General features: G+C 37.4%; 1 protein-coding gene across 2 annotated transcripts in view; it reads right to left on the bottom strand.

Annotated features, from left to right (window-relative positions):
* LOC307193971 (myocardin-related transcription factor A-like) overlaps positions 1-13,249 on the bottom strand; it is a 108,425-nt gene that overhangs the window by 68,269 nt on the left and 26,907 nt on the right. The window lies entirely within an intron of this gene.

Raw genomic sequence — 13,249 nt, 5'->3', positions numbered from 1 at the left:
GGCATGTGGGATCTAGTTCCCTGACCAGGGATTGAACCTGGCCCCCTGCATTGGGAGGGTGGAGCCTTAGCCCCCGGACCACCAGGGAAGTCCCTCTGTTGGCTCTTTCTCATTACTTCATTGTCTTCAATTCTATCTTTCAAAATCAAAAGCTGCTAGAACTCCAGCAGAAAGCCATCTCCTCTCACTTTTCTCCACTGAAGCAAGAATACTGCATGTTAATTCTTCTGCAAATCCAGACATTTTTCCTAGAGGTCAGGATGCTCAGCAGCCACTCACTCACCAGGGTTACATGTTTTGTTTCACAGGCATCAATTCTGCAGTTCACATAGATACACACAAGTTCCAATCCAAGGACAGTACACACAGGGGAGCCATTTAACTCATGGTGTCTGTAATTTGGGAGTCTGAAAGCAGTTTTAGTCCTTTAAGATAGTGAGTTTATTTTTAGGCCATGCCATGTGGCATGAGGGATCTTAGTTCCCCCACCAGGGATCGAACCCGTGCCCCGTGCAATGGAAGCGTGGAGTCTTAACCATTGAACCGCTAGGGAAGTCCCTAAGATAGCGAGTTTACTGAGCTCCCTATACTCAGAGAGTCAATTCCAATTTGGAATGCTTCATAATTTTAAAGAGAGTAGAGTCCTTCATCAACCATCTTAACCTGAAACTCTGATACTATTCAACAACAACAAAATTTTATCAAGACTGTACTGCAAAGAAGGTATCAACATTTCCCAGGATACTTTAAAAAAATAAACTATCTAAGGCTGCAAAAAATAAACTATCTAAGGCTACATAGGCCCACTGAAAAGATTCAGTTAAATTTAGATGAAAATAATTTCATAACCTTAAATGTAAATGGTTGAGAAAGTTCAAAGCTGGATTGGGCCTTCTTTGTACAACTTTGTTATTTTAAGAAAACAAATACTATCTTGTTTTATAACTGAAAATTATATAAAATATATTTTATATAAATATATAAATTATATATTTTCAATTATTATAATTGAAAATTAATTTTAAAAATTCAAAATTGACTACTACTTGTTTTGTAGTTAAAAAAAATTAACCTAGAGTTCTCAAATTTCTTAGGTCTCAAATTCTCAGGTAATTTCAAGATAAATGCTGCATCTGGTCAGAATTCAGGCTACGGTTCTGAACATATCAACACATCAGCCTTTTTGTTAGGAAACAGTTAATTTGTTGTTGTTAAAAGAATGTTTTTGTTAAAGAGTGTTCTTAAATACTTTTAGGAGTGCTTCTCTTTTTTGGTTTGTGTACACAGGGACATACACTGTAACATTACTTATACTTTAAATTACTAATTTAGAAATAAAGTTTTTTTTAATTATACTTAAGAAAAGGAAACAGTAAGTTTTCTGATTAGTAAAACTACGTGAATGGTAAAGAATAATTAAAATCACCTCTAAACCTTATATTTTTATGAAAAGCAACAGAGAACCAAAAATTATTTTCTGAATCCAGATCGTATATTTAAACTTCATCCCCACAAATCCAAGCAATCAAAATGACAAGCAGAAGCACAGCACTTAACTGAGAGCCTAGAAAAGGATTTCATCAAACAGAATCCTCAATCTAGAATCTCAAGTTAAGATGTGTGACAAGGGACACTCCACTCTTAAAAATTATGAAACATTCCAAGTCAGAACTGACTCTGAGTATACTATCTTTTAGGAAACTCAGATCTGCCACCTGTTCACATCCATCATCTTAGAACTCTGGCTGAAAACTTACCTATTCCAAGAAACCTTCCCTAATTAACCTCTAAAAACTCTGGTCACTCCACCTGCTGTACCTTCAGTATAAAATTTCCTCTTATTTTGTAGTATAATGACCAAGTCTATCTTCAACTGAATGTTAAACTCTTTGAAGAAAAGGATAAGCATCTTGTTTCTTATTTTATTTTGCCATAAAATAAAATAAAACAGGGCTCTATCCAATGGATACTCAATAAACATTACCAAATACCCAGAGCATCTAGCCCACTATCTTTCAACCGTATGCTCACTAATTATTGAATCCTTAGTAATGTTATTTATCATCATTGCCAGATCCCAGACAAAGGAAAGGAGAAAAGGTCAAATTCAAATTAGCCCCTGGTACTGATAAGGTCTAGACTGTGGTGGTCTATATTTATGTTAAAACACAGGTTAAAAAATTATTCATGAGGGGCTTCCCTGGTGGCTCAGTAGTTGAGAGTCTGCCTGCCGATGCAGGGGACACGGGTCCGTGCCCCGGTCCGGGAAGATCCCACATGCCACGGAGTGGCTAGGCCCATGAGCCATGGCCGCTGAGCCTGCGCGTCCGGAGCCTGTGCTCCGCAACGGGAGAGGCCACAACAGTGAGAGGTCTGCATACCGCAAAAAAAAAAAAAAAAATTATTCATGAGTCTTCAAGCTCTTTTATACTGTATCTAATCAAAAGACTGCATGCTTTTAATAGTCAGGTGCTTTGAATTTGAAGGTACAACCCTTAGCTCCAGCACTTACCAGATAGGTTCCAGTTTCTCTCAAAGCAAAAGTTTACTTAACTTGAAGGACTGGGGTTGGTGTTAAATGAAATAACTATTTAAAGTGCCTACTACAAGGGAGGAAGTCAATATATGTTAGCTATCATTACTGTCAAAGTGATTAATTATAAGCTAAGAAAAACTATTCATAATATAAATTTTACTATATTATGGTATCAATTTCCTGATAAAATATGGTATATAAAATATAATGCCTTCTTGAATGTGATCTGTTTACCACTGTACTAAACTTCCCTAGAAAAATGATCTCTGTTGCAAGGTAATTTGCCAGGGATCTGGGGAAGAAGGTTTTGCATACATGCAAAGACATATTTCCTAGAAAAAGTCAGTGTTACGCAACATTTTCACATTAACAGATCTTAGAATTCAAACGCCCAACTTTTTACTGTTACCGAACTATCGTCGTCATCCCCTGATCCCTTACAATCCATGTCTCACTGGCATTTCAAAATGTGGCTGCAGTGTCCAAACAGGTTGGGCTTTCATATGGCTTATTCAGCAAACCTGTTAAGAATCCTAATTAAAGTCCTGATTGGAGAGAGATTAAAGTAACAACAAACTATCATGTCATAGCCATTAGACGAGTCAAAAATTTTAAGAGTTTATAACACCTATATCTAGCAGAGAGGTGGGGAAAATGGTACATTCATACATGGCTAGTGGAATGTGAAGCATTACAGTCTGTTAAAAAGCAATTTGGCTACTGCATTTATGGAACTTAAAAATACATATCTCCTTAACTCATCAGTCGCACTCCTAAGAAGAGACACCATAGAAATACAAACATAAAACATACATAAAAAGGATGTTTATTGCAGCATGTTTCATAATGGCAAAAAGAGAAAGAAGCAAAATGAATATAATATCTTCCGATACAGGAAATGTCTGAATACATTATAGCACATACAGGCCATGAAACAGCATGTAGCCATTGAAAAGAATTAATCTGATCTATGTCAGATGATGTGCTAGGATTCCATTAAGTATCGTTGAGTGAGAAAAGCAAAAGGTAAAAAAAAATGCGTATGACACAATCCCACTTAAAAATAAGTCAATAGAAAAAAGGAAAAAAACTGTGTGTGTTTGTGTGCATATGGATCTGTATAGGACTGTGTGAAGAAAAATATAGAAGGATATACATCAGGCTGTTTACATGGTTTGGGGGTAAAGACACCAATGTGGGGGGAATGAGGAAAAAGAAGAGGAGAGAAAGCTTAGCAAAAAAGCCTGCACTTAAAAAAATAAGGATGTAGGGCTTCCCTGGTGGCGCAGTGGTTGAGAGTCCACCTGCTGATGCAGGGGACACGGGTTCGTGCCCCGGTCCAGGAGTATCCCACATGCCGTGGAGCGGCAGGGCCTGTGAGCCATGGCCGCTGAGCCTGTGCTCCCCAACAGGAGAGGCCACAACAGTGAGAGGCCCACGTACCGCCAAAAAAAAAAAAAAAAAAAAAAAGGATGTAAAACTTCAGATTTATGTTATCTATGTAAAATTATGTACATATGTAGATTTATGTATGAAGACTTAAGTAAATTTTTAAAATAATAATAATCTCCCAAATGGGGATTGATGAGTCACGACTTTATTTTTAAAAATTTATATTGTTGGGCTTCCCTGGTGGCACGGTGGTTGAGAGTCCGCCTGCTGATGTAGGGGACACGGGTTCGTGCCCCAGTCTGGGAATATCCCACATGCCGCGGAGCGGCTGGGCCCGTGAGCCATGGCCGCTGAGCCTGCGCGTCCGGAGACTGTGCTCTGCAACGGGAGAGGCCACAACAGTGAGAGGACCGTGTACCGCAAAAAAAAAAAAAAAAAAAAATTTATACTGTTACAGTATTTTAAATTGAGTTATAGCTGATATACAATATTATATGTTACCGGTATATAATACAGTGATTCACAATTTTTAAGGGTTATACTCCATTTACAGTTACTATAAAATACTAAATATTAAAAAATATTTCCTGTGTCATACAATACATACTTTTTTTAAAAAATATCTTTATTGGAGTATAATTGCTTTACAATGGTGTGTTAGTTTCTGCTTTATAACAAAGTGAATCAGCTATACATATACATATATCCCCATATCTCCTCCCTCTTGCGTCTCCCTCCCACCCTCCCTATCCCACCGCTCTAGGTGGTCACAAAACATCGAGCCGATCTCCCTGTGCTATGCGGCTGCTTCCCACTAGCTAGCTATTTCACATTTGGTAGTATATGTAAGTCCATGCCACCCTCTCACTTTGTCCCAGCTTACCCTTCCCCCTCCCCGTGTCCTCAAGTCCATTCTCTACGTCTGTGTCTTTAATCCTGTCCTGTCCCTAGGTTCTTCAGAACCACTTTTTTTTTTTTTTTTAGATTCCACATATATGTGTTAGCATACGGTATTTGTTTTTCTCTTTCTGACTTACCTCACTCTGTATGACAGACTCTAGGTCCATCCACCTCACTACAAATCAATACATCCTTGAGTCTATCTTACACTTCCCACTATCTCACCCCTATACTGCCCCTCCCCGCCTCCCTGTCCCCACTGTAACCACTAGTTTGTTTCTATAACTGAGTCTGCTGCTTTTTTGTTATATTCACTAGTTTGTTATATTTTTTAGATTCCACATATAAGTAATATCATACAGTATTTATCTGTCTCTGACTTATTTCACTAAGCATAATACCCTCCAAGCCCATCCATGTCATTGCAAATGGCAAAATTTCATTCTTTTTTATGGCTGGGTAGTATTCCACTATACTACACACACACACATGCACACACCCCCCACACACATCTTCTTTATCCATTCTTCTGCTGCTATTTAGGTTGCTTCCATATCTTGGCTATTGAAAATAATGCTGCTATGAATGCTGGGGTGCGTGTATCTTTTCCAACTTGTGGGTTTTTTTCTTTTTTCTTCAGATATATACCAAGGAGTGGAATTGCTGGGTCAGATGGTAGTTCTGTTTAGTTTTTTGAGACACCTCCATACTGTTTTCCACAGTGGCTTTACCAACTTGCATTCCCACCACCAGTGTGCGAGGATTCCCTTTTCTCCACATCCTCGCCAACGTGTTTTTTTTTTAAAGGTAAATTCTTTTTACTGTTCTTTGTTCCTGATTTATGACTTAATTTTACTTAATCCATTGCTCAACACCCAAACACATATTCATTATACTTCACTGATCCATTTTGTATCAAATTTTGGACTGAAGGAAGTTTCATATAAAAAACAGAATTTAAGATTCTTGGATTTCTGGTGCAGGGGATATAAATTTTCCAGGTGTTGCAGGGAAGCCCCAGGGCAAGACCTGTCCAAAATATGACTTCCAACAGCCTGCTATGATGGATGGAATTCTGCATCTCAGTCTTGCTTTTAGGTTAAAACATAGAAATTACCTACAAAGTGTAAACCTAATAAGGTTAGGAATCGATGGGCACCCTTTCAGAATCATACCTCCTAAACCAGTATGACCTGGAACCTGTTGGATAGTAATTTTTGATGTGAATTTGGGCAGAGCCAAAAAATTAGATTTTAAATCTAGAATCCTACAATTAAGAAAAACCATGAAAGTCATCTAGTCCAGCTTCTTTCCAAATGTAGGTATTTTGTCCTCTATAGCATACCTAAATGGGACCGACAAAGCCTCCAGACTCTTCAACACCTCCAGTGGCAGAAAGCCTGCCACTTCAAGAAGTATTCCCATTCCATTATTCTCATCTGTAATCATCTGGTATTTTTTCTCTCTGTTGAGCCAAAATACAGTTCTCTTTAGGTTCCATTCACTGAGTTCTTTATATATTTTGGATACTAACAGCTTATCAGACATGTCATTTGCAAATATCTTCTCCCATTCAGTAGGTTGCTTTTTTGTTTTGTTGATGATTTCTTTCCCTGTGCTAAAGCTTCTAAGTCAATAAGTGGTGTTGGGAAAACTGGACAGCCACTTACAAAAGAATGAAACAAGAACATTTTCTCACACCACATACAAAATTAAACTCAAAATGTATCAAAGACCCAAATATAAGACCTGAAACCACAAAACTCATAGAAGACAACATAGGCAGCACACTCCTCGACACTGGTCTTACCGATTTTTTTTTTGGTTCTTTTTTTTTTTGAATTTTATTTTACTTTTTATACAGCAGGTTCTTATTAGTCATCAAGTTTGTACATATTAGTGTATATATGTCAATCCCAATCTCCCAGTTCATCCCACCACCACCACCACCCCATCCACTTACCCACCCCCGTGGTGTCCATACGTTTGTTCTCTACATCTGTGTCTCTATTTCTGCCCTGCAAACCAGTTCATCTGTACCATTTTTCTAGTTCCACATATATGTGTTACATACGATATTTGTTTTTCTCTTTCTGACTTACTTCCCTCTGTATGACAGTCTCTAGGTCCATCCACATCTCTACAAATGACCCAATTTTGTTCGTTTTTATGGCTGAGTAATAATATGTACCACATCTTTTTTTCTCTTTTTATAAATTTATTTATTTTTATTTTTGGCTGCATTGGGTCTTCGTTGCTGGGTGCAGGCTTTCTCTAGTTGCAGCGTGAGGGCTTCTCACTGCAGTGGCTTCTCTTGTTGAGCATGGGCTCTAAGTGCAAGTCTTCAGTAGTTGTGGCACGCGGGCTCTAGAGCGCAGGCTCAGTAGTTGTGGCACACAGGAATAGATGCTCCACGGCATGTGGGATCTTCCCAGACCAGGGGTTGAACCCATGTCCCATGCATTGGCAGGCAGGTCCTTAACCACTGCGCCACCAGGGAAGCCCATGTACCACATCTTTATCCATTCATCTGTCGATGGGCATTTAGGTTGCTTCCATGACCTGGCTATTGTAAATAGTGCTGCAATGAACACTGGGGTGCATGTGTCTTTTTGAATTATGGTTTTCTCTGGGTATATGCCCAGTAGTGGGATTGCTGGATCATATGGTAATTCCATTTTTAGTTTTTTAAGCAACCATACTGTTCTCCACAGTGGCTTTATCAATTTACATTCCCACCAAAAGTGCAAGAGGGTTCCCTTTTCTCCACACCCTCTCCAGCATTTGTTGTTGTAGATTTTCTGATGGCCCATTCTAACTGATGTGAGGTGATACCTCATTGTAGTTTTGATTTGCATTTCTCTAATAATTAGTGATGTTGAGCAGCTTTTCATTTGCTTCTGGGCCATCTGTATGTCTTCTTTGGAGAAATGTGTATTTAGGTCTTCTGCCCATTTTTGCTTTGGGTTGTTTGTTTTTTTAAATATTGAGCTGCATGAGCTGTTTATATATTTTAGAGATTAATCCTTTGTCCACTGACTCGTTTGCAAATATTTTCTCCCATTCTGAGGGTTGTCTTTTCGTCTTGTTTGTAGTTTCCTTTGCTTAGCAAAAGCTTTTCATTAGATCCCATTTGTTTATTTTTGTTTTATTTCCAGTACTCTCGGAGGTGGGTCAAAAAGGATCTTGCTGTGAATTATGTCATAGAGTGTTCTACCTATGTCTTCCTCTAAGAGTTTTATAGTGTCTGGCCTTACATTTAGGTCTTTAATCCATTTTAACTTTATTTTTGTGTATGGTGTTAGGGAGTGTTCTAATTTCATTCTTTTACATGTAGCTGTCCAGTTTTCTCAGCACCACTTATTGAAGAGGGTGTCTTTTCTCCATTGTATATTCTTCTCTCCTTTGTCAAAGACAAGGTGACCACAGGTGCGTGGGCTTTCTATCCTGTTCCACTGATCTATATTTCTGTTTTTGTGCCAGTACCATACTGTCTTGATTACTGTAGCTTTGTAGTATAGTCTGAAGTCAGGGAGCCTGAGTCCTCTAGCTCCACTTTGTTCCCTCAAGATTGCTTTGGCTATTCGGGGTCTTTTGTGTCTCCATATAAATTTTAAGATTTTTTTTTTGTTCTACTTCTGTAAATAATGCCATTGGCAATTTGATAAGGATTGCACTGAATCTGTAGATTGCTTTGGGTAGCATAGTCATTTTCACAATATTGATTCTTCCAATTCAAGAACATGGTATATCTCTCCGTCTGTTGGTATCATCTTTAATTTCTTTCATCAGTGTCTTATAGTTTTCTGCATACAGGTCTTTTGTCTCCCTATGTAGGTTTATTCCTAGGTATTTTATTCTTTTTGCTGCAATGGTAAATAGGAGTGTTTCCTTAATTTCTCTTTCAGATTTTTCATCATTAGTGTATAGGAATGCAAGAGATTTCTGTGCATTAATTTTGTATCCTGCAACTTGACCAAATTCATTGATTAGCTCTAGTAGTTTTCTGGTGGCATCTTTAGGATTCTCTATGTATAGTATCATGTCATCTGCAAAAAGTGACAGTTTTACTTCTTTTCCAATTTGTATTCCTTTTATTTCTTTTTCTTCTCTGATTGCTGTGGCTAGGACTTCCAAAACTATGCTGAATAACAGTGGCGAGAGTGGACATCCTTGTCTTGTTCCTGATCTTAGAGGAAATGCTGTCAGCTTTTCACCATTGAGAATGATGTTTCCTGTGGGTTTGTTGTATATGGCCTCTATTATGTTGAGGTAGGTTCCCTCTATGCCCACTTTCTGGAGCGTTTTTATCATAGATAGGTGAATTTTGTCAAAAGCTTTTTCTCCATCTATTGAGATGATCATATGGTTTTTATTATTCAATTTGTTAATACGATGTATCACATTGATTGATTTGCATGTATTGAAGAATCCTTGCATCCCTGGGATAAATCCCACTTGATCATGGTGCATGATCCTTTTAATGTGTTGTTGGATTCTGTGTGCTAGTATTTTGTTGAGGATTTCTGCATCTATATTCATCAGTGATACTGGTTTGTAATTTTTTTTTTGTAGTATCTTTGTCTGGTTTTGATATCAAGGTGATGGTGGCCTCATAGAATGAGTTTGGGAGTGTTCCTTCCTCTGTAATTTTTTGGAAGAGTTTGAGAAGGATGGGTGTTAGCTCTTCTCTAAATGGTTGATAGAATTCACCTGTGAAGCCATCTGGTCCTGGACTTTTGTTTGTTGGAAGATTTTTAATCACAGTTTCAATTTCATTACTTGTGATTGGTCTGTTCATATTTTCTGTTTCTTCCTGGTTCAGTCTTGGAAGGTTATACCTTTCTAAGAATTTGTCCACTTCTTCCAGGTTGTCCATATTATTGGCATAGTGGTGCATGTGGTAGTCTCTTAGGATGCTTTGTATTTCTGTGGTGTCTGTTGTAACTTCTCCTTTTTCATTTCTAATTTGTTGATTTGAGTCCTCTCTCTCTTTTTCTTGATGAGTCTGGCTAATGGTTTATCAATTTTGTTTATCTTCTCAAAGAACCAGCTCTTAGTTTTATTGATCTTTGCTACTGTTTTGTTTCTATTTCATTTATTTCTGCTTTGATCTTTATGATTTCTTTCCTTCTGCTAACTTTGGGTTTTGTTTGTTCTTCTTTCTCTAGTTCCTTTAGGTGTAAGGTTAGATTGTTTATTTGAGATTTTTCTTGTTTCTTGAGGTAGGCTTGTATTGCTATAAACTTCCCTCTTAGAACTGCTTTTGCTGCATCCCACAGGTTTTGGATAGTCGTGTTTTCATTGTTATTTGTCTCTAGGTATTTTTTGATTTCCTCTTTGATTTCTAAAGTGATCTCTTGGTTATTTAGTAACATATTGTTTAGCCTCCATGTGTTTGTGTTTTTTATGTTTTTTCCCCTGTAACTGATTTCTAATCTCATAGCGTTGTGGTCAGAAAAGATGCTTGACATGATTTCAATTTTCTTAAATTTACTGAGGCTTGATTTGTGACCCAAGATGTGATCTATCCTGGAGAATGTTCTGTGTGCACTTGAGAAGAAAGTGTGATCTGCTGTTTTTGCATGGAATGTCCTATGAATATCAATTAAATCTATCTGGTCTATTGTGTCATTTAAAGCTTCTGTTTCCTTATTAATTTTCTGTTTGGATGATCTGTCCATTGGTGTAAGTGTTACTGTTGATTTCCTCTTTTATAGCTCTGAGCAGTTGCCTTATGTATTGAGGTGCTCCTATGTTGGTGCATAAACATTTATAATTATTATATCTTCTTCTTGGATTGATCCCTTGATCATTATGTAGTGTCCTTCCTTTTCCCTTGTAACATTCTTTATTTTAAAGTCTATTTTATCTGATATGAGTATTGTTACTCCAGCTTTCTTTTGATTTGCATTTACATGGAATATCTTTTTCCATCCCCTCACTTTCAGTCTGTATGTGTCCCTAGGTCTGAAGTGGGTCTCTTGTAGACAGCATATATATGGGTCTTGTTTTTGTATCCATTCAGTGAGCCTGTGTCTTTTGGTTGGAGCATTTAATCCATTCACATTTAAGGTAATTATCGATATGTATGTTCCTATGACCATTTTCTTAATGGGTTTGTTTTTCTAGGTCCTTTTCTTCTCTTGTGTTTCCCACTTAGAGAAATTGCTTTAGCATTTGCTGTAGAGCTGGTTTGGTGGTGCTGAATTCTCTTAGCTTTTGCCTGTCTGTAAAGCTTATGATTTCTCCATCAAATCTGAATGAGATCCTTGCTGGGTAGAGTAATCTTGGTTGTAGGTTCTTCCCTTTCATCACTTTAAATGTATCATGCCACTCCCTTCTGGCTTGTAGAGTTTCTGCTGAGAAATCAGCTGTTAACCTTATGGGAGTTCCCTTGTATGTTATTTGTCGTTTTTCCCTTGTTGCTTTCAATAATTTTTCTTTGTCTTTAATTTTTGTCAATTTGATTACTATGTGTCTTGGTGTTTTCTGCCTGGGACTCTCTGTGCTTCCTGGACTTGGGTGGCTATTTCCTTTCCCATGTTAGGAAGTTTTCTACTATAATCTCTTCAAATATTTTCTCGGCTCCTTTCTCTCTCTCTTCTCCTTCTGGGGCCCCTAAAATGCGAATGTTGTCGTGTTTAATGTTGTCCCAGAGGTCTCTTAGGCTGTCTTCATTTCTTTTCATTCTTTTTTCTTTATTCTGTTCCACAGCAGTGAATTCCATCATTCTGTCTTTCAGGTCACTTATCTGTTCTTCTGCCTCAGTTATTCTCCTCCTGATTCCTTCTAGTGTATTTTTCATTTCAGTTATTGTATTGTTCACTTCTGTTTGTTTGTTCTTCAATTCTTCTAGGTCTTTGTTAATAAGCATCTCTTGCATCTTCTCGATCTTTGCCTCCATCCTTTTTCTGAGGTCCTGGATCATCTTCACTATCATTGTTCTGAATTCTTTTTCTGGAATGTTTCCTATCTCCACTTCATTTAATTGTTTTTCTGGGGTTTCATCTTGTTCCTTCATCTGGTACATAGCTCTGCCTTTTCATCTTGTTTATCTTTCTGTGAATGTGGTTTTTGTTCCACAGGCTGCAGGGTGGTTGTTCTTCTTGCTTCTGCTCGCCAACGTTGTTATTTGTGTTCTTTTTGATGACAGCCATTCTGCCAGATGTGAGGTGTTATCTCGTGGTTTTGATTTGCATTCCCTGATGATTAGTGATGTTGAGCATCTTTTCACATGCTTGTTGGCCATCTGCATGTCCTCTTTGGAAAAATGTCTATTCAGGTCTTCTGCTCACTTTTAAATTGTTTTTTTTGGGGGGGGATTGATTTTTTTTGATATTGAGTTGTATGAGCTGTTTATATATTTTGGAATATTAACCTCTTATCGGTCATATAATTTGCAAATATTTTCTCCCATTCAGTAGGCTGTCTTTTCATTTTGTTGATGGTTTCCTTTGTTGTGCAAAAGCTTTTAAATTTAATTAAGTTCTATCTTTATTTTTGCTTTTATTTTCTTTGTTTTAGGAGACAGATCCAAAAAAAATACTGCTATGATTTATGTCAGAGTGGTCTATCTATGTTTTCTTCCAGGAGTTTTATGGTTTCCAGTCTTACCTTTATGTCTTTAATCTGAGTTTATTTTTGTATATGGTGTTAAAAAACGTTCTAATTTCATTCTTTTACATGTAGCTGTGCAGTTTTCCCAGCACCACTTATTGAACAGACTGTCTTTTCTCCATTGTATATTCTTTTCTCCTTTGCCATAGATTAATTGACCAGAAGTGTATGGGTTTATTTCTGGGCTTTCTATTCTGTTCCATTGATCTATGTGTTTGTTTCTGTGCACTGCAGCTTTGTACTTAGGGAATATGACTTTTGAAGTCAGGGAATATGACTGTGATTCCTCCAGCTCTGTTCTTTCTCAAGATTGTTTTGGCTATTCGGGGTCTTTTGTGTTTCCATACAAATTTTAAAATTATTTGTTCTAGTTCAGTGAAAAATGCCATTGGCATTTTGATAGGGATTGCACTGAATCTGTAGACTGCCTTGGGTAGTATGGTCATTTTAACACTATTAATTCTTCCAATCCAAGAACACGGTATATCTTTCTATCTGCTTGTTTGTCTTCAATTTCTTTCATCAGTGTCTTACAGTTTTCTGAGCAGGTCTTTTACCTCCTAGGTAGGTTTATTCCTAGGTATTTCATTCTTTATGATGTGATGGTAAAAAGGATTGTTTCCTTACTTTCTCTTTCTGACAGTTTGTTGTTAGTGTATAGAAATACAAGATTTCTGTATATTAATTTTGTATGCTGCAACTTTACCAAACTCATTCATGGGCTCCAGTAATTCTCTGGTGGCATCTTTAGGATTTTCTATATATAGCATCATGTCATCTGCAAACAGTGACAGTTTTACT

This window comes from Stenella coeruleoalba (assembly GCF_951394435.1).
Source record: "Stenella coeruleoalba genome assembly, chromosome: 11".
Taxonomy (NCBI): domain Eukaryota; kingdom Metazoa; phylum Chordata; class Mammalia; order Artiodactyla; family Delphinidae; genus Stenella; species Stenella coeruleoalba.
Note: the sequence above shows the minus strand (reverse complement) of the source record. Positions and strands in the feature narration are given on the sequence as shown.